The sequence below is a fragment of the Thamnophis elegans genome, chromosome 8, assembly GCF_009769535.1.
Source record: "Thamnophis elegans isolate rThaEle1 chromosome 8, rThaEle1.pri, whole genome shotgun sequence".
NCBI lineage: Eukaryota > Metazoa > Chordata > Lepidosauria > Squamata > Colubridae > Thamnophis > Thamnophis elegans.
Window position 1 is genome coordinate 71,918,471 of NC_045548.1, and position 26,581 is coordinate 71,945,051.

The 26,581-nt window shown below is 45.5% G+C and overlaps 1 protein-coding gene across 10 annotated transcripts in view; it reads right to left on the reverse strand.

Moving 5' to 3' along the window:
• The window catches only part of ST3GAL1 (ST3 beta-galactoside alpha-2,3-sialyltransferase 1), a 126,209-nt gene that overhangs the window by 38,815 nt on the left and 60,813 nt on the right, over nucleotides 1-26,581 (reverse strand). Inside the window, exons 1-5 of one of the 10 annotated variants that reach the window (XM_032222401.1) lie at nucleotides 26,116-26,275; nucleotides 22,928-23,018; nucleotides 17,727-17,903; nucleotides 16,170-16,278; nucleotides 6,144-6,264 (exon numbers count right to left, since the gene is read on the reverse strand). The gene's annotated coding sequence lies outside the window, so the exon portion shown is untranslated. Of the gene's footprint in view, nucleotides 1-6,143; nucleotides 6,265-16,169; nucleotides 16,279-17,726; nucleotides 17,907-22,927; nucleotides 23,019-26,115; nucleotides 26,276-26,581 lie in introns of those variants that run through there. The other 9 variants (XM_032222399.1, XM_032222400.1, XM_032222406.1 and 6 more) reach the window with 9 other exon arrangements.

A 26,581-nucleotide genomic window follows, 5' to 3' on the forward strand; every position in this document is an offset into this window, starting at 1 on the left:
CACTGGGCTTGTTCTGCTTCTCTTGAGTATTTGCCTGGGTGTTTCACAATAGCAATAGCAATAGCAGTGGACTTATATACCGCTTCATAGGCCTTTCAGGCCTCTCTAAGCGGTTTACAGAGAGTCAGCATATTGCCCCCAACAATCTGGGTCCTCATTTTACCCACCTCGGAAGGATGGAAGGCTGAGTCAACCCTGAGCCGGTAAGATTTGAACCGCTGACCTGCTGATCTAGCAGTAGCCTGCAGTGCTGCATTTAACCACTGCGCCACCTTGGCTCTTTTCACAAAGTTTGTGTAATTAATCCAGGACATTAAAAAAAAAAAATAGAAAGATTGTCCATGTCACAAAGTAAACTTGAGCCTTAGCATGACAAATGGAAGGTTCCAAGGAATTTCATCAGTGGAGAGTAAAACGATTTCTGAAAGATGTGAAAAATGTCACCCCTGTGAGATGGCTTGGCCTTCATCACAAATCACCAGCAAAAGCTTGGAAGGAGGGCAAGCCATAAATCACAGCAGGATGACCTGTTCAGCTTGCTTGCTTGGTCTGCACCCGCCCTCCTCTCTCTCACCTTTGCACCCCCATCCAGGTGCCTTGGTTCAGCTTTGACTTTGTCACTTATGTGGGTAAAAGTGGAGGTTTCGGATGAGGACAATTAACCAGCAGAACAACTTGCCTCCAGAAATCAGGGCCTTTCCATCATTGGATGTTTTTAAGAAAAGTCGAGACCAGGGGTGTAAAACCACCAAAGTGTCGACCTTCTGATAGACAAGCTCGGCGGCCCACGGGGTCCTTAGATCTGGGCCATGGGGCCGCCCTAGAAACAGCAAAGGAGCAGCCTGCAGTGCCTCTCCCAGTGAAAAGGAGCTTGTGAGGGTCACGTGAGGGGCCTTCCGAGCTCTGTTTTCACTGGCAGAGGGTTGCAGGAGGCTGTCCCAGCCGAAAATGGAACTCAGGAGCCTGTTTTCTCTGGCAGAGGATTGCAGGAGGCTTGGGACAGCCGAAAACGGAACTCGGGAGCCAGTTTTCACTGGCAGAGTGCTTAGGCCACCACAGGTGCCCCCCCCCCCCGACATGAGTGACATCATGCTGGCCATGCCCCCTTGGACACGCCCTCCCCCAAAGGTCAAACACAACCCTGATTTAGCCTTCCATGAAATTGAGTTTGGCGCCCCTGGTCTAGACAGTCCCTTATCTTAAATAACATAAGTCAGTGATGGTGAACCTTTTCGGCACCAAGTGCCCAAATTGGAATGTGTGTGCATGTGCATGTCCTGGAATGCTGGAATCTCGAAGACCAGCTGGCTGGTTTTTTGGGGCATTTTTTGGGACATTTTCAGGCCATTTTTAGCCATTTTCAGGGTGGTTTTGGGCTGTTTCCAGGTGGGTTTTTGACAGTTTTCAGGGCATTTTTGGCCCATTTCCAGTTTCAGGCCCCTTTTCAGCCTGAAAACAGCCTGAAAAAAGCTCCAAAATGGCCTGTTTTTAAAACCAGAAGAACAGCTGGTGACAGCAGGCCAGAGAGGCTCTGATATAGGTTCTCCTTCTTGAGCAGGGAACTGGATTAGAAAGCCTCTAAGGTCCCTTCTATTTCTATTTCTATTCCACTCTTCTCTACTCTAGGCTCAACTGATAAAAATGCTTATAGCTGTTGCGTCTGATCTTCATACAGCAAAACCTGGAGAATCAACAGCTGCTGATCCAATTCACATAAGAGGTTATCTTTAATGGCACATAAGTAGTCCTCAACTTACAACCGGTGTTGGAAAATGTGATGTATACCTCACATTTGAAGTCATGACCGTTGTACCACTCCCACAGTAACACGATCTCAGTTTGGGCCCTTGGCAAGTGCTTTTACGGTGGCTGCAATGTCTTGCAATCACACGATAGCAATTTTTGGTTTTTTTCCAGCCAGCTTCGGCCAGATAATATCAATTGGGAAAGTCAGTCATCTGCTTAATGGCTGCACGAATCATTAACAAGTCGTGGTAAAAATGGTTGCAAAAATTGGGGGTTCAAGTCACACGACGACCTTCTTAATGACCATAGTGATTGAAATTATAAATTAGATCAGTGTTTCTCAACCTTGGTAACTTGAAGATGTCCGGACTTCAACTCCCAGAATTCCCCAGCCAGCATTCGCATTCGCTGGCTGGGGAATTCTGGGAGTTGAAGTCCGGACATCTTCAAGTTACCAAGGTTGAGAAACACTGAATTAGATAAATCAATAAAAGTAAATAAAATGTGGTTAGTTCTTCAACAGGAAACCACAGACAATTTCAATAAAAAAGTGTGATCTACAGTATATTAGCAATAGTGCTTGGACTTATGTACCGCTTCACAGTGCTTTACAGCCCTTTCTAAGCGGTTTACAGAGTCAGCCTGTTGCCCCCAACAATACGGGTCCTCATTTTACCCACTTCAGAAGGGTGGAAGGCTGAGTCAACCTTGATATTTTTGCCAAGAGTGACACAGGGACAGTATATTTGTTAAGTCACATAGCATTGAGTTGTTCTGACTGAGGCTTCCCAAGAGCATGAAGCAAATTCCTTGTCCCGGCAAAAAACCCTTTTATTAATTGATTGTGAATTCTACTCATTCATATCTAACAAAGTCTTTCAAGGGAGGATTTAAAGTTACAGACCTTATCTGGCTTGGAACTGCCAGGCTGATATCTGCAAAACTTGGCAAGGAGTCTCGGAGAGTCACGAACCAATTAAGCGAACTAATTGTCTCCTGCAAACTCCACTCCCTTTCGCTCCTCTTTTATTTCTTCTAGGAGGGGCCAGTCATCATCCACCTGTGGTCTTACTCCCAAGTTGACCCCTGGTTCCTTAGCTGTTCCATTTGTCTAGCAACTCTGCACATGCACACACTGGGAACAGGCTCCAGCTGTTTGTCAGCCTCACTGATGTCAGACTCTGAAGGCAGCTGATAACTGGCATAAGGCTCTGGCCCCCTCTCTGCCTCTGACACAGAGCCCTCATCAGAGCCTTCCCCAGACTCCAGGACTGGCCCATGTTCCTCCTCAACCTCCTCACTGTCCGAATCTGCTGCCAGCTCTGCTGGCCGCTGGCGGGACACAACATGAGTTCAACTTGGTGAGAACTTTAAGATAATCCAACTCTCTCTGTTCTCTTGGTTACATCCTATGAACACAACTGCCCTTTTGTGCAATAAGGGATGGTATCCTCAGAAACCTTTTTCCAATGTAGTGTCAACAAACAGAACCTACTACGTGGCAGTACATAACAAGAGTTAGGGTTTGGCAAATACAAGCATACACCGCTCAAATCATGGAGTTTGCCAACTGGACAAATAGAATAGAATTAACAAGAAGTGTGTTGTTAATTGACTTAGAAGGGAGTTTTCTTGTTAGGAAAAGAGGAAAAATCAATTAGATCTTGACATTCCTCTCGCAGCTCAAGGAAACTTATTCGAATCTCCCTCTGACAGTCTTTTCTAAAGCCAACATCACCTGAGAACGATGCGTTCTGTGCCTACAGATACTCAATCTTTAATGGACGTGGCATGAATACAATTGAATCACATAACAGCTCATGTTTTACTCGTGAACTTGGGGCAAGTTCTTTGGTTAAACCACACCCATGTGCCCATCTTTGAAAGATGTTGTTTCACTTGTTGCTGAAAGGAGTCTGTTTGATATGTAGGAGTAGCGCCTCGCTTTAGGGAAATAATTGCTTTGCACACACCTGGCTTGTCAGGATGTTGACAAGGATGACAAGCAAACGGATAAAGTTACTTCATGGGAGAAAAATGGTTCTAGTGCCAGCACCCTGTGCAATTATTGGACATAGGCAATGGGAACCCATCAACGATTGGACAGTCAATAAAACACTTCCCAGAAGAGGATATTTGTAGCTCATTGTTGAGCTGTGGAGTCCTTGATGGCCTCTGAGCGAGGTTGTTTCCTTGCAGATGTTTCACTAGCCCAACATTTCTGTTGTTAAGCGAGAAGCGAATGCTGGCTGGGGAATTCTGGGAGTTGAAGTCCAGACATCTTCAAGTTGCCAAGGTTGAGAAACACTGTTCTAGAGTCTCCACATCTTTCTTATGGTATGGTGACCTACAATGTTGATTCCGAAATCTTGTAAGGTTTCTCTTAAGGAAAATCTCCATAAATTCAACATGTTTTACTTCTCCCTTTGTTTGAGTCTCAACCCCAGGCAGTGCCACTAACTGAGTAGTCATGGCTGAGTAGGGATCTCCATTTGAACAGGCCATATGCACATCAATAATGCGACCACAAAGCTTAAAACCTCTTTAAAGCGAGATTAATTTCATTTCTAAAAAAAATGTCCCTTTCTGTTTTGTTTTGAATGGAAGGCTTACCAAAATAGAGGGTAACCTTTTGCTGAAGTCTTTTTAAAAAGGACAGTGTTTATAGAACAGATCCCTTTGTCAAGAAAAGAATTTGGCTGCAATTTAGCACATATACTTAACAGTGGAAAATTTTATTTGCAGAAGGTTCTCAAATGTCAGCATTTGCTTCCTTACATTTTGCACACTGGGAAGCAAAGCGGATTCTTTTCGCTTTTCAATTGTTGTTTCTTTCTGTTGTGTGTTCATTTGGCCTTTAGAAAAAGAAGCGGTCTTTTTCTACTTTGGTTTTTAATTTTATTTTTTAAAGCAGGAGGCTATGATTAAATGGTGGAAGATAGGGGACAAGGTCTTTGGAGAAACTGTTTGCTTGGATTCTTAGATAAATCCATTTGTATGGCGAGAGAGAGGGAGGGAGGGAGAGAGGGAGGGAGAGGGAGAGAGAGGATAAAGAAGGAGAGAAAGAGAGAGAGGGGGAGAGAGAGAGAGAGAGAGAGAGACAGACAGACAGACAGATTACGCAAGTTGTGAAGATGCAGTGGGCATCTTCACAACTTGCCTGTCCTGAAGACACTTAGAAAATGTATGAGCCTAGGATGCAAAAAACACAACCAGCAACCTTATAGCTGGTTAGTTTCCGTTGAATTAAGAAAATTCAAAACATTCTTAAAGACCCATCTCATCCCGGGCACCCTTTTTTAAAAAAACTATTACCATCTGGCAGACAAACAGGCTGAAAAACAGCTTCTATCTCAGAGTCAATGGTGGGATTCATTTTTTTTTACTACCGGTTCTGTGGGCATGGCTTGGTTGGTGTGGCAGGGGAAAGATACTATAAAATCTCCATTGCCACCCCACTCCAGTGGAAGGATCAGTAGTGGGATTCAAATAATTTAGCAACTGGTTCTCTGCCCTAATGATTTCTTCCAACAACCAGTTCACCAAACTGCTCAGAAAGTTAACAACTGGTTCTCCCGAAGTGGTGCAAACTGGCTGAATCCCACCGCTGGGAAGGATATTGTAAACTCTTCATTTCCTCCCCACTCCAGGGGAAGGTTACTGCAAAATCCCCATTCCCTCCCATATCAGCTGGGACTCAGGAGGCAGAGAATAGATGGGGATCGGGGCCAATCAGAGGTGGTATTTACCGGTTCTCTGAACTACTCAAAATTTCTGCTACCGGTTCTCCAGAACCGGTCAGAACCTGCTGAATTCCACCTATGCCCAGAGCAGTAACTACTGTATACTGAATTCTACTGTCTAGTCCAATATTAATGCAATATCAGGAGTTTTTAATTCAATTGTATAGAATGTGAAGGGTGTGTGTGTGTGTGTTTGCTTTATTTTTCTAGTTACAATGTAAACTGAATGTGGCATTTAATTTCGTTGTACGAGGTGCAATGACAATAAAGTAAACTAACTAAGGCCTACTATAATATTATTCCACGTCTGGCAATAATTTGGCTAGAAGCCACTTTGAGAGTGTTTACTAAGAAAAGCAGCATTATAAATAGCTGGGGAAGGGATTTCAGGGCTAAGAGGGGGCCTCGAAAAGTTTTCCAGATATCTATCTATCTATCTATCTATCTATCTATCTATCTATCTATCTATCTATCTATCTATCTATCTATCATCTATCTATCTATCTATCTATCTATCTATCTATCTATCTATCTATCTATCTATCTATCTATCATCTATCTATCATCTCTCTCTCTCTCTCTCTCTCTCTCTCTCTCTCTCTCTCTCTGTGTGTGTGTGTGTGTGTGTATGTGTGTGTGTGTGTGAGCTCTCACCTTACATGCTTCTAAAGCTTTCTGATATTTTGGATGTGCGTCATCCTCGGCCCCATGACGAGATCAAGGGTTACACGTCCTCAGCTTTACCTTGGATTTGGAAGGGTTTAGGGCTGTTGATCTGGAAAGATAAAAGATCGTGATCCCTGTGACATTCCTGTTGAAACAGGTTGCACAAAAGCTTATCAAGATGTCCTCTGGCTCGTGGTCTGATTAAGTAAACATGAAAAGGCACAGCCTCCATTCTGTCCATTCCCGGTGGAAGGATTACAATTTATGCACGTTTGCTGATGATGAAGGAGGAGACAGGGGGGTTAAGAGAATGTAAGCCTAAATCCAGCATTTAAAAATGAAAGGTGCCAACAAGGGTTTACCCTGACCACACATCTATCCTGCATGATGACCAGCTCAGCCTACTGTTAACGTGGGACCGAACTGGCAACTTATGAAATTCACAGAATAATTGACTGTCAAGTTAAAGGGGTTCGTAGTCCCTTCCCTCCCTTCTTTTTTTTGTGGCCTTGCTATGGTGGAAGAGAAGCCATAATCTACCCACCAACAGAAGCTGTCATTGTGGGGTTGTGATATTTGTTTTCTCTCGTCTGTAGATAAGGTGTGAAGCTATTCAAACATTTCTCCTTTATTTGCATTTTTTATGGTATGGTTTTAGGCAGGTCACTGTCACTTTTGAATCTGCTATTCCCAGTCCTTAAACTAATTTAGATGAGAGAGAGGGGGGGAGAGACGGAGGGAGAGAGAGAAGGAGGGAGGGAGGGAGAGGAGGGGGAGAGAGAAGGAGGGAGAGAGAGAGAAGGAGGGAGAGAGAAGGAGGGTAAGGAGGGAGAGAAGGAGGGAGAGAAGGAGGGAGAGAGAGAGAAGGAGGGAGAGGGGGAAGAGAAGGAGGGAGGGAGAGAGAGGGAGGGAGAGAGAGAGAAGAAGGGAGAGAGAGAGGAGGGAGGGAGAGAGTGAAGAAGAGAGAGAGAGAAGGAGGGAGGGAGGGAGAGAGAGGAGGAGTGAGAGAGGGAGGGAGGGAGAGGAGGAGGGAGGGAGAAGGAGGGAGAGAGAGAGAGGGAGGGAGTGAGGAAGTGGTGTCCATGATATTTTGAGCTTTTGCAACTTAAATATTTTTTTAAAATGATCAGTTTCCTTCCGTTCATTTGTTTTTTTCAATTTTTCAGGCTACTTTAAATAGGTGAGTCTAACCAGTTCTTATGGAGACTTACAGCTCTATTTCAACAGAAATGATGGCACGTTGAGCTATCTGATTGGTGTAAAGAAGAAGAAATCACTTCTTCTGTGTCGTTCTTTAAATTATTATTATTATTTTGGTCTACCACAGTGTTTCTCATACTTGGGAACGTGAAGCGAGGTGGACTTCAACTCCCAGAATTCCTCAGCCAGCATGGGAATTTGTGAGAGTTGAAGTCCACAACTCTTAAAGTTTTGTAAGTTGAGTAACATGAGTCTGTAACAATGCACTGGGTCAGGAACTAGCAAAGCCTCATTCATCAAAAGGAAATCTCCTTAAGAGTTAGAAGCACTAAACCTTGCTGCCCTTGAAATAAAGCCACAAATCCCATTTTTCCGATTTTTAAACTTCCTAATAGGCTTAGAACCAGGAAGCAGGAAATCTCCAGTTGGGGATTTAAACCAAACAGCTCTGTTGTTGTTGTTAGTTGTGAAATCGTGTCCGACCCATGGTGACCCCATGGACAATGTTCCTCCAAGCCTTCCTGTCCTCTACCATCCTCTGGAGTCCATTTAAGCTCACATTTACTGCTTCGGTGACTCCATCCAGCCCCCTCATTCTCTGTCATCCCCTTCTAGAAGAGCCAAGGTGGCGCAGTGGTTAAATGCAGCACTGCAGGCTACTGCTAGATCAGCAGTTCAGCGGTTCAAATCTCACCGGCTCAGGGTTGACTCAGCCTTCCATCCTTCCGAGATGGGTAAAATGAGGACCCGGATTGTTGGGGGCAATATGCTGACTCTCTGTAAACCGCTTAGAGAGGGCTGAAAGCCCTATGAAGCGGTATATAAGTCTACTGCTATTGCTATTGCTATTGCTTCTTCTTTTGCCATCAATCTTTCCCAGCATGAGGCTCTTCTCCAGAGAGTCCTTCCTTCTCATTAGGCGGCCAAAGTCTTGGAGTTTCCTCTTCAGGATCTGGCCTTCTAAAGAGCAGTCAGGGTGGATCTCCTCTAGGACTGACCGGTTGGATCGCCTTGCAGTCCAAGGGACTCGCAGGAGTCTTCTCCAGCACCAGAGTTCAAAGGCCTCCATTCTTTGGCGCTCAGCCTTTCTTATGGTCCAACTTTCACATCCATATATTGTAACTGGGAAAACCATAGTCTTGACTATATGCACTTTTGTTGTCAGTTGTCAGAAAGCCGAAACAGCTCTAAACAAACCTATTTTTTTTTAAATCAAGGAAACAGTCTTGCTACCTATGCCAACCTATAGTACATGGCATTTTCTCCAAACCTGTCAATTCAGCCTTCCCATGTCTTTCTATGCTAAAACTATCACAATGCCAACAATATAAAACACTGAGCTAAATGTATCACAAATTTCATTCGGTTTAAGGCAGTTTCATTATATAATCATTAACAAACAGATTTGGCTCATGTCAATGCTTAGGGTGCTCTTCACACCTGATTTAACTGTGACCTGAAGGTGTTTTTCTAATTTTTGTCCCCTAGAAAACATGCCTTCATAGCATAACAATATTCCTCCTTAGCTGTTTCAGTTTTAACACTGCATCACATCCTAACACAAGGCTTGCTGTACCAATGATGGCGACCCAATGTGAATAGTCTTTGAGAAGTTTGGGCTAATCCCGTTGGGTTTTTGGGACTGCCCAACTCCTACTGGCCATTGGTGGCTGCTAAGGATTGGGCTCCAGGTGCTGGACATTATCTTCCAGACCATGTTGGCTTGATCTGCAAGAGGACTTATGCTTCTGGTTTGTCTGGGCGCAACCCGCTGGGCAATGTCTGACCAGTATTTTGCCAAACATGGTTTGGGTTTCACGCTGGCTTCTGATGTGCACAAGAATGGTGTCAGATCTCTTTTGAGACCCACATTTAGTGGTCTTTTGAAACAACCACATTTGCTTTAAGTATTATCTTCATAGCCCTGGATTACAATCTGACTTTCGCAAAGATGATTAGGGGACTGGGGGCTAAAACATATGAAGAACAGTTGCAGGAACTGGGTATGTCTAGTTTAATGAAAAGAAGGATTAGGGGAGACATGATAGCAGTCTTCCAATATCTCAGGGGTTTCCACAAAGAAGAGGGAGTCAAACTATTCTCCAAGGAACCTGAGGGCAGGAAAAGAAGCAATGGGTGGAAAGTAATCAAGGAGAGAAGCAACTAAGGAGAAATTTCCTGACAGTTAGAACAATTAATCAGTGGAACAACTTGCCCCCAGAAGTTGTGAATGCCCCAACACTGGAAGTCTTTAAGAAGATGTTGGACAACCATTTGTCTGAAATAGTATAGAGTTTCCTGTTTGAGCAAGTCGTGGCCCACCAGCAGCCAGCAGAGCTGGCAGCAGATTCGGACAGTGAGGAGGTTGGGGAGGAACATGGGCCAGTCCTGGAGTCTGGGGAAGGCTCTGATGAGGGGCTCTGTGTTGGAGGCAGAGAGGGGGCCAGGGCCATCTGACAGTTATCAGCTGCCTTCGGAGTCAGACATCAGTGAGGCAGAAGAACAGCTGGAGCCTGTTCCCAGTGTGTGCATGTGCAGAGTTGCCAGACGAAAGGAACAGCTAAGGAACAAGGGTTGACTTGGGAGTAAGGCCACAGGTGGACGGTGAATGGCCCCTCCCAGATGAAATAAAAGTGGGGCGAAAGGGGAGGGGTCTTTGCAGGAGACAATTAGTTCATTCCTGCATTCTTGCCAAGTATTGCGGTGTCTGAAATATATCGGCCTGGCCACACTCTCCAAGCCTGATAAAGGTTGATGATTGTGAGCTATCGTGAAAGACTGTGGGTCAGGACTTTGCTGGAGATGAATTCAGTGTAAATGAAATAAAAGGGGTTTATCAGGACAAGGACTCTGCTTCGTGCTGTTGGGGAAGCGTACATCAGAACAGAGCAGAGGTTGGAGTAGAAAACCTCCAAGGTCCCTTCCAACTCTGTTTTTTTAAAAAAAATTAATCTGGGAATTGGCCAATTTTCTGGCTAAGGGATTCTGGGAGTTGAATTCCACCCATCTGAAAGCAGCTTGAGAAACAAGCCTTTAGTCTGTCAATTCCACTGCCTTTCAATCTCTGAACTATGGTAATTGATCAGAAATCAAGAAAAGACCAGCTTTGTTATCATATCAATATATTTTTGAATTATCCCCAGCCATGCTGTCTAGGAATTACACTTCTATCATCTCTGGAAAATTCCCCTTTGCAGGTGGTTGATATAGGATAGCCAATCTCTCCATAAAGAATGAAGGGTTTATTTATCTGAAATACTTGAATGCTTCTTCTTGTGGATAGCATCTTCAAACGCTTTAGTTACTGCTCAGAAATGAACACTGTTTTTTAATGGCTGGAAATGAACAGTGTTCATTTCTGAGCAGTAATTAATTATCATCTAAAACAAGGGAGAGGATAATAGAATAGAATGGAATTCTTTATTGGCCAAGTGTGATTGGACACACAAGGAATTTGTCTTTGGTGCATATGCTCTCAGTATACATTCAAAGATACATTCATCAGGAATCATAAGGCACAACACTTAATGATAGCCATAGGGTACAAATAAGCAATTAGGAAACAATCAATATCAATATAAATCCTATGGATGCAAGTAACAAAGTTACAGTCCTGCAGTCCTAAGTGGGAGGAGATGGGTGATAGGAACGATGAGAAGACTAATAGTAATAGTAACGCAGCCTTAGTGAATGGTTTGACAGTGGTGAGGGAATTATTTGTTTAGCAGAGTGATGGCATTCGGGAAAAAAACTGTTCTTGTGTCTAGTTGTCTTGGTGTGCAGTGCTTTATAGCTTCGTTTTGAGAATAGGAGCTGAAACATTTCATGTCTAGGATGCGAGGGGTTTGTAAATATTTTCACGGCCCTCTTTTTGACTCCTGCAGTGTGCAGGTCCTCAATGGAAGGCAGGTTGGTAGCCATTGTTTTTTCTGCAGTTCTAATTATCCTCTGAAGTCCGTGTCTGTCTTGTTGGGTTGCAGAGCCAAGCCAGACAGTTATAGAGGTGCAGATGAGAGACTCAATAATTCCTCTGTAGAACAGAATCAGCAGCTCCTTGGACAGTTTGAGCTTCCTGAGTTGGCGCAGAAAGGGCATTCTATTTAATTCCCACCTAATGCCATTCCTAACTGATATCTCGGCATGCCACTGGGATAGCATCAAGTTATTTTCATAAGTGGCCTCTCCTTAATAACGTATCCTTGAAAAGGAAGTTAGGTGGCATTCACGAGAGGTTATGGCTGCCCTGCACAGGTAGGGTCAGCTTGACCCATCAATGGAGTTTGGTTCACCTCTGTTCATCTGTCCTTTTCATCCGTGGCTGTAAGTGCAATTTTTGTGCCGTGCCAGCTTGAGTTGGCAAGAGAGAATCTACACTAAGACCTGGCCTTTACCCAAGGACCTCCAAAGCAGAGCTTGGCACCCAGCCTTTCCTCAGCTTAAAAGGCGCTGAGCTTTTCCTAAACCCCGCTCTCTTCCACCACCCAAGTTGGCGCATCTTCAACCGAAGGCCATCTGCGTGCCAGGCTGCTGGTCGCTAATCAGTCAGCCTCAATGCCACACGCAGCCTGCTCCCCGCTTTCTTTGGCATCCACGAGACAAAGGGACGGGGGCCAAAGCCTTAGAACAAGAGCTCTCAGGAATCATGGCAAACTTTGGTTATACTCTCATTTTGAGGGCATGTTGCCTTGGTGGCACCATACTGGGAAGAATTCCAGCCTTAAAACTGGATGGGAGAATAAACCCTCCAGTTCCTTATTGGCAAAAAATGAACGTTTCCATCTGTCTAGGACAGTGATGGAGAACCTTTTAGACACCCAAATTGCGTGCATGCATGCACATGTCCAAACTGAAAGGTGCACACATGTGTGCAAATGCATGCACGCATTGACATGCACACGCACGCATGAACATGCACACATGCCAACATATATGAATGTGCGCATGGACCAACATGTACAGATGCATGTGCAGACATGAGAGCATGTGCAGCAGAGGCCCAAAGACCAGCGGGCCAACATCAGCACACAGCAAGATGTAAGATCTTTTCCTTTCGTGAGATTCTGTTTCGTCATTTGCAAGGAAACAGAAACTCACAAAAGAAACACCACAGCGAGCGGAACTGGGGCGACGGCGGGCATGCCAGCAGAGAGGGCTCTGCGTGCCACCTCTGGCACGCATGCTGTAGGTTCACCATCACGGGTCTAGGATATCCCAACTGGCCGACCAGACCTACTTTTCAGAGTTCATCACTTCCCAAAGGGGAACCCTACTTTCCCACCCTTGTTCTGGTTCCAGGGAAATCACTGGCAGAAGGAGTGAAGATTCCTCTAGGTCAGGGGTCGGCAAACTTAAACACCCAAAGAGCCATTTGGACTCATTTCCCACAGAAAACACCAGGAACCACAAAGGTCCTAACCGGAAGCCCCCTGTTCAATTCTGGAGCTGACTGGCAGTTCAGTTCCCCCACCATAGAGTCTCCTCCTAGCGCGGCGTACTTTTTCCTCTACCTGTCATAACCGAAAGCCCTATCAATTGTGTAGACAACTGGAAAACTCTCCCCTTGCCATAGAGTTTTCTCCTAGCGCACTGTGCTTCTCTCCCCCCTCACCCACCGGAAGCTCCTCTCAAAATTGTGGCACCAACCGGTGACGGAGCCACAGCAGAGGGAGGAAAGAGCCACATGCGGTTCCAGAGCCACAGTTTGCTGACTCCTGCTCTAGAGGAGTGATGGCTAACCTTTTTGTTGTTGTGTGCCAATAGTGTGCGTGCCCACCCCATTATGCAATGTGCGCGCGATACACACAACCCATGTCCCCCGCTCCCTTGCTCCCTCCTTTGTGCACAACCCCCACACTCCCCCACACAATCCCGCACATACATGTGCCTTGCCCTCGGTGCATGCGGGGCAGAGACCTGGAAATCATCTGGCTGCAGAAGGCATGCATGCATGCACAGTGGAGCTGAGCTGGGGTGACAGCTCGCATGCCTGCAGAGAGGGCTATAGGTGCCACATGACGGCTCTAGAGAAAGCAAAGAGACCTTTAAGCTTAAGAGTCCATTCTGGGGAGGAAAAGTTTTGAGGTCCAATTCTTAGGTCTACACCTGCCCTTTCCCAAGAGAAGGCAGACAGGTGAGATTCTTGTGTTAGACATTCAACAATAAACTACTATCTACTTGGGTTTATCCACTAATGGCTCAGCTCAGTTGCTTTCATGCAGACGTTTCAGGACCCAGCTAGATAACATCATCAGTTCAACAGCAGCAAAAGCCATCCTTTTCAGGGTTGTACCAGAGCACAATGAAAAAAAAAAGGGTGGGGGATGTTTCAACAGAGAGCAGAAAGTGCTAATGTGAGGTCTGAAGTACTTCCTCCAAATTGTTTTCAAGTGTGCACAGCTTTAACGTGCAGGTAATCCTCAATTTATAACAGTTTGTTTAGTGACCCCCTTCAAAGTTACACTGAAAAAAGTGAGTTTTGACCATTTTTCATACTTGCAGCATCCAGCCGCCCCACCCCCCAAGTAAAACCCTGATGCGGCCCTCAATGAGACCGAGTTTGACACCCCTGGTTTAGAGGATCTACGAATGTGAGAAGGGAACAGAGAGCAAGAAACTTTTAACAGAAGAGAAGGAGACAGTACAACACAGATCTAAGCACCCCATGGGCCGAATTTGGCCTGTGGGCCTCGAGTTTGACACCCTGCTCTAAACCATTTTTTTTGCCCTCTAATCCTTATTAGGGCAGTGCGGTGACTTAGCAGTTAAGATGCTGGGGTGTCAGCTGGAAAACCCACAGCCCAGGTTCGAGACCCGAGTGCCACGTGACAGGGTGAGCTCCCATCCTCGCTCCAGCTCCTGACAATCTAGCAATTCAAAAGCATGCAAATGCGAATAGATAAATAGGTACCACTTTGGTGGGAAGGTGGCAACACTCTATGCTGGTCACATGATTGTGGAAATTCAGACAGCGCTGTCTCAGTGGTCTCAAAATGGAGATGAGCACCATTCCTTGGAATCCGCCACAACTAGCAGAGTGAAATCTGCATGGACACCTTTTTTTCCTTTTACCGAGTTCTATTAAATTCCAAATCGACACAGACTCTGGAAGAAACCGCTCTGGAATTATTGAAATTAGGACGAAAAAAGATACAGATGGGGCTCACACTCAAGAAAGGATTTGCATGTTACAAAGCCCTCTAGGTGGCTTTCGTGCTGCCAAGTTCCATATGCCTCCTTAAAAATGTTAATTCTGAACCAGGTAGACAGCAGTCCTGGAAGCCTCCAGGAAGAAGAGAAGTGAAATTAAATGGTGTGTGTGTGTGTGTGTTCTTAAAGATGGTGGCCGCAGCGCCTGTTGTGATGGGAGGACTGTTCTGACCTAGGCTTCCTGAGAAAGCATAAATCACAAACTTAGCCCCCCAAACCAGTGGTGGGATTCAAATAATTTACCAACCAGTTCTCTGCCCTAATGACCAGCTGGGTAGGCGGGGCTTGGTGATCATGTGATCATGTGGGCGTGGCCAAGTCAATGTCACTCAGGTCGATGGGCACTTCGCCTTAGTTATTACAATGTAATAAGGGTTAACTGGAGAGGCAGTTTCTCTAAGCAGGGCAATAAAGATTAGGCTAGAAACAACACCAGAATGTTTCCTTCCTGCCTTCCTTACAGGATTAGCCCTGTAAAGTGGAAAAACAAAAACAGCAGAGCTGCCTGGAGAATTCTGGGAGTTGAAGTTGAAGTCCACAAGCCTTAAAGTTGCCAAGTTTGGGAACCACTGGACTAGATGAACTCATTGCTTCCTGCAAAGGCTCAAGTCCCGTTTGCTCCTCTTTTATTGGAGGGACCAATCATCTCCAAGCCTTACTCCTGAGTCGCCCTTTTTGTCTTAACTATTCTTGCCTCCGGCAGCTCTGCGCATGAGCACACTAGGAACAGGCTCACATTGTTATTCTGCCTGGCTGATGTCAGACTCCGGAGGCTCTGAAAGCAGGACATAACTCCCCGATGGCCCTGGCCCCCTCTCTGCCTCCGACACAGAGCCCTCGTCCGATCCTTCCCCAGACTCCAGGACTGGTGCATGTTCCTCCCCGGTTCCACCACAAAACCGCGGTAGACTAAAGCGCGTGTGACTAAAGTGCGGTGACAAAACCGCACAGTCAAAACCGTGCGACAACAGCGTGCCGACAACAGCGCGCCGACAGAAGCGCGCTATAACATAACCCTAAAAATAACCCTAAACCTAACCCTAAACCTAACGCTAAACCTACCCTAAACCTAAGCCTAAACCTAAGCCTAAACCTAACCCTAAACCTAACCCTAAACCTTACCTTAAGTTAAATCACGCTTCTGTCGGCGCGCTGTTGTCGGCGCGCTGTTGTGGGCGCGCTTTTGACATCGCGTTTTTGGCGCCGTGGTGTTGTCGGCGCGCTTTAGTCTACCACGGTTATGTCGTGCCACGTTCCTCCCCAACCTCCTCACTATCCGATTCTGCTGCCAGCTCTGCAGGCCATTGGTGGACCACAACAGGCAGTTTCTTTGAAACTCTGAACTATTGAAGTGTTCAATCTCCCTTTTTTATTTCCTCCTCCGACACGAAATTTCAAAGAATTTCCCCTCCCCACAGGTGTGCAGAGTTCAGTAGAGAAAGACTTTAATTAAAATGTAGCACAGAACAGATTTTTCCACACCATTAAAACAACAGAAGCAGTAACAACAAAAGTAACTTAGCCCCTGATGGCTTTCCGAAGTGTCAGATAAAAATGTTCAGACTCCACCTAGGCAGCCAATTCCAGAAAGCAAAGCTATTAACTCACCTCCTACAACCTGGCATCAGCCCAATTTGCTCGGAGCCATGGAATTAAACACTCCCAACACACCTAGAAGAGGCCAGCTGGAAAAGCCTTTGAGTAAAAACTGGGAAACCTAGAGGGAAGAGGCATAAAACAATCCAATGAACTTGGAATAGGTTTGGCACATTGACCGAAAAGGGGACAACTACAGAAAATTGGGTGGCATAATCAAAAGGACAGAAGATCCAACAGTGTTCCTGTGGCTTCTGCTAATAATACTATTCCATATTCTGTTTGTGTTTGTGGGGTCCTTGGTGCTGGGGAAAGAATACTGCAAAATCCCCATTCCCTCCCCACTCCTGAGGGAAGGATATTGCAAAATCCCCATTCCTGAGGGAAGGATATTGCAAAATCCCCATTCCCTCCCCACTCCTGAGGGAAGGATACTGCAAAATCCCCATTCCCTCCCCACTCCTGAGGGAAGGATACTGCAAAATCCCCATTCCTGAGGGAAGGATACTGCAAAATCCCCATTCCCTCCCCACTCCTGAGGGAAGGATACTGCAAAAGCCACATTCCCTCCCCACTCCTGAGGGAAGGATACTGCAAAATCCCCATTCCTGAGGGAAGGATACTGCAAAATCCCCATTCCCTCCCCACTCCTGAGGGAAGGATACTGCAAAAGCCACATTCCCTCCCCACTCCTGAGGGAAGGATACTGCAAAATCCCCATTCCCTCTCCACTCCTGAGGGAAGGATACTGCAAAAGCCACATTCCCTCCCCACTCCTGAGGGAAGGATACTGCAAAATCCCCATTCCCTCTCCACTCCTGAGGGAGGGATACCCCAAAATTCCCATTCTCTCCCCACTCCTGAGGGAAGGATATTGCAAAATCTCCATTCCCTCCCCACTATGGGGCCAGCCAGAGGTGGTATTTGCCAGTTCTCTGAACTATTCAAAATTTCTGCTACCGGTTCTCCAGAACCTGCTGAATTTCACCCCTTACACAAAGGACCCCAGAGCTACAAATATTCTCTTGTATCGGCTGCATTTGTTCCAGTGTGCTTAAAATTCAAAAAAAAAAAAAATCATATGTAGGAGTTTTTCCTTTCTGGGATTGTTTTCATTCCTCCCTATCGGGGCCAGGCCTCGCCTTCGGTTTTCCATCTGGTGCCGCAAAAGCCCGATAGAGCCGAAGTGGTGCAGTGGTTAGAGTGCAGTACTGCAGGCTACTTCAGCTGACTGCTAGTTCTGCAGTTCGGCTGTTCAAATCTCACTGGCTCAAGGTTGACTCAGCCTTCCATCCTTCTGAGGTGGGTAAAATGAGGACCCAGATTGTTGTTGGGGGCAATATGCTGACTCTGTAAACCGCTTAGAGAGGGCTGAAAGCCCTATGAAGCGGTATATAAGTCTAACTGCTATTGCTACTGCTATTGTCTTGCATTTTGCAAACTCCACCTGCGGTAGAAGAGCTCCTTTTATGCTCCACCTCTTCTCAGGTACAATTCTGGGAAAGACAACACAATGACCAAACCCAGAGCCAACTTTGCACTGTGAGAGGCTCAAAGAGATTCATTTACCTTGGCGACTCTTTTCACTTGGCTGGTTTTCTAAATCCTGGGTAGAGACTGATGATGGCTTTCCTCCCCCTCTTCCTGTCACTGTAGGTCTCCGCTTCTTCCCCTTGGTTTTTCCTTCTTCCGTCCTCAGCAGCAGAGAAGCAGGCCCATCCTTGAGAGCTTCAGATCTTCACGGATCTGCTGCAGGAGAGAAGAGAAATCAATTCGATTCCAAGTTTGTGATCACGCGTGTATCATATACCACCCATTCAGCACTGAAGGAAAGATTAGCTTGGATTTCTTAAATCAAATTTTCTCCCTCTCTCCCTAAATAATTTTGTATTTCAAAGTTATGGGAAAGTTATCTTAGTTTTGCTGAGAATATCGTACAGGTAGCCCTCAACCTACAATCACAATTGATCCGAAAAGTCACCTGTTGTTAAGTGAGACATTGGATAAGTGAGCTTTGCCCCATTTTATGACCTTCCTTGCCTCGGTTGTTAAGTGAATCACTGCAGTTGATCAGTTACCAACCAGGTTGTTAAGTGAATCTGGCTTCCCCATTGACTTTTGCTTCTCAGAAGTCACAAAAGGGGATCACATTATCTTGGGATACAGCAACAGTTGTTAAGTATGAACCAGTTGCCAAGCACCTGAATTTTGATCACATGGGAAGTGGGGATGCTGCAAAGGTGGTGACTCTGGAAAACGGTGATAAGTCACTTTTTTCACTGCTGTTGTAGCCGTTGTAATGGTCACTAAATGAACTGAATAAGAAAGAAGAGCCGAGGTGGCGCAGTGGTTAAATGCAGCACTGCAGGCTACTTCAGCTGACTGCTAGTTCTGCAGTTCGGCGGTTCTAATCTCACCGGCTCAAGGTTGACTCAGCCTTTCATCCTTCCGAGGTGGGTAAAATGAGAACCCGGACTGTTGTTGGGGGCAATATGCTGACTCTGTAAACCGCTTAGAGAGGGCTGAAAGCCCTATGAAGCGGTATATAAGTCTAACTGCTATTGCTATTGCTAACTGTTATAAGTCGAGGACTAGCTGCAATGGAAACCAACATATCTTCTTTCCTTTTCCTTTGTTGATGTGTGTGTGTGTGTGTGTGTGTTTCCTCTAAATTTAAGATCTTCTGCTAATTGTGCTGCTGTAGGAGATGACCAGGCTGAGCCTGAGGGAGAGGTCAAACAAATCCTAAGTCACGAGTCCCTGCCTGCCTTGAATGCCTTTCTTATCTCCCGCTCTTTTCTCTTGACCGTTAGTTGGTTGGATTCTCACAGAGAGCTTCAACTTGCAATAAATATTTAAACTCATTTGAATGGCCTGAATCTCCTGATTTCCCTGCTTGACAGTTGTGTTCCCGCTGCTGCTGCTGATGATAATGATGGTGGACCTCTTTGGCACAGAGTGCCCAAAGCTGAACACCTGTGCATGCATGTGCATGTGGCGCACCACAGCGCAGGAAACGCGACAACCAGCTGAAATGGTTTTCAGGTTTCTGGCATGTGCATGCATGCTGGCCAGCTGGTCTTCGTATGCACCGGAGGACCGGAAACCCAAAGACCAACTGGCTGGTGTGTGCATGCCTGTTTCGTGGGCATTTGGGGGGCATTTTCAGGACATTTTTCAAGTCTGTTTCAGGCCGTTTTTTGTGCCAGTGGAACAGCTTGTCTCCAGAAGTTAAAAAAAGAGACTGGATAGCTATTTGTCCAGAATGGTATTGGGTCTTCTGCTTGAGCCAGGGGTTGAACTAGATGACCTCTAGGGTCACTTCCAACTCTGTTATTCTGTTTGTTCTGACCTAGGCTTCCTGAGAAAGCATAAATCATAATATTAGTCCCCCAAAACCCTCTTTTATTTATATGGCTTCGAATTATGGTCATTCACAGCCTGCAAGGCTTCACAAACAGTCTGTAAAGATTCGGACAGATGTCTGCTCGAGTTGCCACAATCTTTCAGGAGAACGTTGATAAGCACCCACCTTTATCTCCCTTGAAAATGGCTCAAAAATGGGGGTTTTGGCCATTTTTGGCCCGTTTTCTGGCACTCCAATGCCTGTGAAGACCAGCATGTGTGCCGGAAATCAGAACAGCAGCTGGCGATGGTGTGCATGCCCACAGAGAGGGCTCTGCATGCCACCTCTGGATCACAGATCTAGACCGTATTGCTCCAAGAAAGAACTTTGGTCCTTCTGAATGGCTGCAGTGGCTTTATTAAAGCTCGCTGAAGACATCTTATTACTGAAGGGTCAAGCAGATACTTCATCTGCCCCATATACAGAAGCTAAGCTGCATCTAATTTCAACCGTTGGCAGTAAGAGAATATGCTGAAATGCCCTCTGGAATGAACTCCCCGCAGGGATTCGGAACCTCACCTCTCTCCAGGCCTTCCGAAAAGCCGTCAAAACCTGGCTTTGCCGGCAGGCCTGGGGGTGATGAGTTCCCTCTCGACATGTATGGTTGTGCGACTGTTGCCTATTTTTATTATTTGTATTTCGTTTTTATGTTCCCCTTTTCCCCCTTTTGAATTGTTCGCCGCCCTGAGTCCTCCCACAGAAGGGCGGCATACAAATAATAAAATTCTGTTCTATTCTATTCTATTCACCTGATGGGAACAACGAAGCCCAGGGAAGCCCAGGTAGAAAACATATGATTTTCCATTATTTTGCTGCTACCTTTGGTTTTTCTTGGTATCTGCTGCTGAGGGGTCCCTGCATACCTAATGGTAGGGTCTACCCTGACCCAGGGTGCCCCTATTATGGTGTATCTGGCTTGTGTAACAATTGGGGAGGGCCTTAGCTCCAACTGACACTACACAGCCTTGGTTTTGAAGACACAAGCCAAGATGCCCCTTGCCTCTCTATCTCTTGGACATCGCAGGCAGCTTGAAATCATCTGGCATCAAGGTGAGCTTGCAATTTTCCCAGAATTACTCCTTCTGAATTCCTACCAATTCAATAATCACTGAGTCTGTCAATTGCACTTCTATAACTGTCTGGTTTGGCTCTGCAACCCAACAGGAGAGACACAGACTTCAGAGGATAATCAGAACTGCAGGAAAAAACAATGGCTACCAACTTGCCTTCCACTGAGGACCTGTACACTTCCCGAGTCAAAAAGAGGGCCGTGAAAATATTTACAGACCCCTCACATCCTGGACATAAATTGTTTCAACTCCTACCCTGATGATGATTGCTGGTGTTGTTTTTCCGGCTGCCCATCTGAAAAAGTTCCTTCCTGTGGCCTTTTTATGGGGTGAAATGAAAGTAGAGAAAGCTATAGAAACCTATTCTCTAAAGCAGTGTTTCTCAACCGTAGCAACTTGAAGATGTCTGGACTTCAACTCCCAGAATTTCCCCAGCCAGCGAATGCTGGCTGGGGAATTCTGGGAGTTGAAGTCCGGACATCTTCAAGTTGCCAAGGTTGAGAAACACTACTCTAAAGCACCAAAAAGGCAAAATAAGAAAGAATGGATGGAAAATAAACAAGGAGGGAAGCAATCTGGAACTAAGGACAAATTTCCTAACAGTGAGCACAATTAACCAGTGGAACAGCTTGTCTCCAGAAGTTAAAAAAAGAGACTGGACAGCTATTTGTCCAAAATGGTATTGGGTCTTCTGCTTGAGCCGGGGGTTGAACTAGAAGACCTCTAGGGTCCCTTCCAACTCTGTTATTCTGTTTGTTCTGACCTAGCTTCCCAAGAAAGCATAAATCATAATATTAATCTCCAGAAACCCTCTTTTATTTCTATGGCTTCGAATTATGGTCATTCAGAGCCTGCAAAGCTTCACAAACAGTCTCTGAAGATTCTGACAGATGTCTGCTCAAGTTCCCACAATCTTTCAGAAGAACGTTGATAAGCACCCACCTTTATCTCCCTTGAAAGGCTGCCAGAGATCTACTTGCCAATTAGTTTTGCAAGGCCAAACTTAGCACAGAGTCCAAAAGAACTTCTCAGAGCTTGAACCGACCAGATGAACTCATTGCTTCCTGCAAAGGCTCAAGTCCCGTTTGCTTCTCTTTTATATCTTATGGGAGGGAGCCGATCATCTCCAAGCCTTACTCCCGAGTCGCCCTTTTTGTCTTAATTGCTCTTGCCTTCTGGAAGCTCTGTGAATGCGCGCACTGGGAACAGGCTCCCACTGTTCTTCTGCCTCACTGATGTCAGACTCCGGAGGCTCTGGAAGGCAGCACATAACTCCCAGATGGCCTTGGCCCCCTGTTTTGACCCCCTCGTCCTACACCAAAGTACCCCGAGACAAAGATACTGCAAGGATTTATTAACACACAGACAGGACCTTGGCAGCAAGCCAGCACAGTCCAGACGTTGGCAGCAATCCAGCACAGACTAACCTTGGCAGCAATCCAGCCTGCCAAGCTAGCCACGAGAGTTCTCCAACTTTAGGGAATACGTTGACTCCTGCAAAGGGCGTGTGCACAATCATTCCTTTTATAGTCTTGAGAGGAGCCTAATTACCACCAGCTGAGTGTAATCATCTCCTGTAACTGCGTAACTGCTCATTATGCCTATTAGCTCTTCGTTACCGGGCATCCAGGAACAACTCCCTTGGTTCCTCCCGACTGCTCCAATGCACGACGTCGGGATCACACTCCCTTATCTCCTCCCCACTGGTCCAAGGCTCAGGTGCCTCCTGGTGGCCAACCAGCCTCTCTGTGCCCTGCTCGGAGTCGGCACCCTGTCCGGGGTCCTCCACATCCTCCAGAGCAGACTCATAGGGCCCCTCACTGTTGGAGTCTGGTAGCAGCTCCAACGGCTCCTGCTGGGCCACAACAGCCCCCTCTCTGCCTCTGACGCAGAACCCACGTCCAAGCCTTCCCCAGACTCCAGGACTGGCCCATGTTCCTTCCCAACCTCCTCACTGTCCGATTCTGCTGCCAGCTATGCTGGCGGACCACAACACTGTAATAGAGCTTCATTAAGTGCCAGAGAGGGAATCGTGCAATGCAAAGAAAGAACGTTGTCCCACACCTCATTCCAAAGTAAAGAACTTGACACCGCAGCTTTAAGAATTTCTCTTTTGGAAGCATATTCCCTTTCATCAAATTGAATAGAACTGGGGGGTGGGGGGTGGAAAACCCTCACAAGATACAGGAATATTCTTCTTCACAATACTGGTATTAAATATACTATTCTCCCCAGTCCTTTGTCAATGTGGTTGCCTACTTAAAAAAAAAAGAGTTCCGGGAGAAAATACCCACGTCTATTTTTCTCTGCTCCCTTGATCTTCCCCCTTTTGTTCTGTCTTTAAGCTCCTCATCTTCTCAAGTTCTCGGCCCTCCAAAGGCCTGCCTGCATCAAGAAAAAAAAAGCATTTAAAACCCTCTTCTGGCCAATGATGGACCGGGTGGTTTATTGGCGGCTGGAAAGTCTTATGTTTAAGCCTCGCTGAGAAGAGGAGCAATCCTGGCACCAGGTCTCTTGCCAAGGATGGGTATCTGTTTGGCAACTGAAAAGGATAGGGAGATGCCCCTGGCCAAGCCTGTCGGAGCCGCAGGTGCCAACTCCTTTTGGCACACAAAAGGGGCATGGATAGGAAGGCAGATGTGAAGGAGCGGGGTGCAGGAAACAATGGGGGAATTCTGCCATTGCCTGGGCCTGTGAGTTAATCAGCTATCGTGCGGCATAGATGCCAACAGAACAGGGCGCGGGAGGGGGGGGAGAAACAGCATGCAAGCGTACAACTTTCCTCTTGCGTTATTCAGAGTTGGCGAGAAGAGAGGAAAAGAGAGGGAAAGAAGAAAGGGGAAAGGAGAGGAAGAACGGGAAGGATAGGAAGAGGAGGAGAGAGGGTAGGAAGGGGAAGAGGGAGAGAGGAGTAGGGGAGAGGAAGGGGAAGAAAGAAAGGGAAAGGAGGGAAGAAGAAAGTAGAGGAAGGAGGGAGGGAGGGAGAAAAGGAAAGAGAAACAGGTTGGTGGTAAAATAAAATAAGTGCATTGGGATGGTAGGCAAGGCAATCTCGATAATATATCTTAATTTTTTAGATGGAAAAATGAATGTTTAAAAGGGTTAAGATACAAGAAAAAGAATAATTATGAGAAGGTATACCTGTAAATGTATATATGAGACCAAAAACAATATAGATAGATAGATGATAGATAGATAGATAGATAGATAGATAGATAGATAGATAGATAGATAGATAGATAGATAGATAGCCAAAAGTTTTTTTTATTTTTTAACATACATATAATATAATCCAAAGTATATCATTACATCTTAACAAACATGTTTTGAATATTTAGTAATATATCAATTCCTCTTGCCACTAAGCCTCTTCAATTTTTATTTGCTCTTCTGCTTTCCATGCACCATTTTATAGTCTATTTCATCTTCAACTCTTCTCCTCTCCCTCTCTTCTACCTCCTTTCTTCCTTCTGCCCCCCTCTCTCTTCTCTGCTTCCCCTTGCTCTCTCCCTCTCATCTCCCCTCTTTCTACACCTTCCCTCTCTCCTACTCTCTCCCTCCCTTCTACTTCCCTCCCTCCTGTCTCCTTTCTCTCTCTTTCCCTCTCTTTATCACCCTTCCATTCTCTATTTTACGTGGTGTATTTCCGCCTTTTAGCAAACCCCATTTATTATCAGTGGCATTAATGATTATATTCCCAAAGAAAAAAAATATTTCCCATATTGCTAGTTTTTCTTTTAAAGGTATACCTTTATACGAATTCCATTTGTTTCCTCTCCCTCCCTCCCCCCCCCAGTAACAACCTCTTTTTTGGATGCAGTGCAAGACGGATTCAAATTTCACACCATCCTCATAATACTGTTACATACTTATATATCATTAAGCGTCCATATTTTTGCCTCCTCTTATAATTTTAACTCTATATTATTAGGCGTATTTCCAAATTTTCCCTCCATTTTTTCCCCTTCCTCTAGTAACTTTCCCAACTAATATTTTTCTTATTTGTAACCTGGCATAATCATTTGAAACTATATATATATATATATATATATATATATATATATATATATGTATGTATGTATGTAGGTAGGTAGGTAGGTAGGTAGGTAGGTAGGTAGGTAGGTAGGTAGGTAGGTAGGTAGGTAGGTAGGTAGATAGATAGATAGATAGATAGATAGAGATACAGATACAGATACAGATACAGATAGACACAGACAGACAGATAGAGAGAGAGAGATAGAGAGAGATAGAGATAGAGATAGAGATAGAGAGATAGAGAAAGAGATAGAGATAGAGATAAATATAAATATAAATATAAATATATAAAGAGCTGGCGAGGAAGACTGTGTGTACCGACATCCATGGGAGATTTTTACACGTAGTCCCTGATTCAGTTCACTTAGTGACGGTTCGACGTTACAACCGTCATGAGATATACATTCAGAGGCTTGGCAACGGGTTCATATTTACGAGGGTCGTAGTGTCCCGGGGTCACGGGACCCTCTTTTTGACACCTTCCAAGAAGCAAAGTCCACGGGGAACGTAGATTCGCTGAACAACCATGTTACTCATTTAACAAAGGCAGGGATTCACTGAACCAACGTGGCAAGGAAAGTCATAAAATGGGGCAAAACCCACTGAACAAATGCAGCTCCAAACGAACAACCCAGCTCCTACGACCAACTGGTCAAACTGGCACACAAGACATTTATAAGCTAAGGAGAATAGGATAAGTACGTCCTGCTAATGACGTTACCTAGACTGGTAACGAAACGTTTACAAACTAAATTGAAACAAGGTTGGAGAGGGAAACCACTGCCAAAATCTGAAACCCCAGCTACAAATATTTTCTACTATGTCACTTAACAACTGTCTCACTTAGCTCCAGAAATTTGGATTTCAATTGCGGTTGTAAGTTGAGGACTACCTCTACAGTACTTTCCAATTCTTCCACAAACAGCCCTGTGAGACAAAAAGCAATTAATAAATGTTCCTTTGATAATGTTGGCCATCTTTCTGCCCTGAAAATCACCTCCGTCTGATAAGTTCACTTATTTATGCCGTGTTTCCCAATGAGCCCAAATGCGACTCCCGAGAATGATAGAAAAATTATCTGTCTATCGATAATAAAAGGGAAAGAAAAATGGGCGTATTTAGCCAATGGATACCCATTAAGCTGAAGATTTCCCATCACACATAAAGACACATTCATTGTCTTACGTAATAAGGAACTATTAAGAGTGGGGGGGGGGAAACATACGTATTTATCTAAGATGCACCAAGAAATGAGTCTTACCCCATTTGGGGAAGAAAGAGGAGGAGGAGGAGGAGGAGGAGGAGGAGGAGGAGGAGGAGGAGGAGGAGGAGGAGGAGGAGGAGGAGGAGGAGGAGGAGGAGGAGGAGAAAACACACCTTGGATTATAGTTTTAGATTCTTCCCCCCAGCTGTAAAACTGACAATTGGGAATTTCACCTCTACTTACAGGGGGTTATTGAGTAAGGGTCTCCCCTTGACGTTGGCTTTCTACTTTTAAGTTCTTCAGCTGTCGCCTTTTCCCCTCCGGGAGTCCAAGTTTACATCCAGCAGTAAATTCTTTCCCAGCTGCACATCAAACGGAGTGGCACATTTGAAGCCGGAGTGAGTGACAGTGGGAACGACTTTTGTTGCCTGTGTCAGCGAGACCCCACCCTCCCAGGCTGGATGTAAATTAGCCCTATTGGGAAAGCAGGGGACACCAGGTCTGCATAGTTCAAATTACAGAGGGAGAATTGGACGCCTGAGATAAGGATATTCCCCAAGAGCCAAAGGACAGGAGATGCAGGAAGAGCAATTAAGCAATAACATTTATTTTTATTGAAGGATTTAATTGAGAAGGAGAGAGAGTGGGGGTGGATTAATTATTTTGGCCTCTTTGCAGAATCAAAATCAGCCCTATTAGGAAGAAAAAA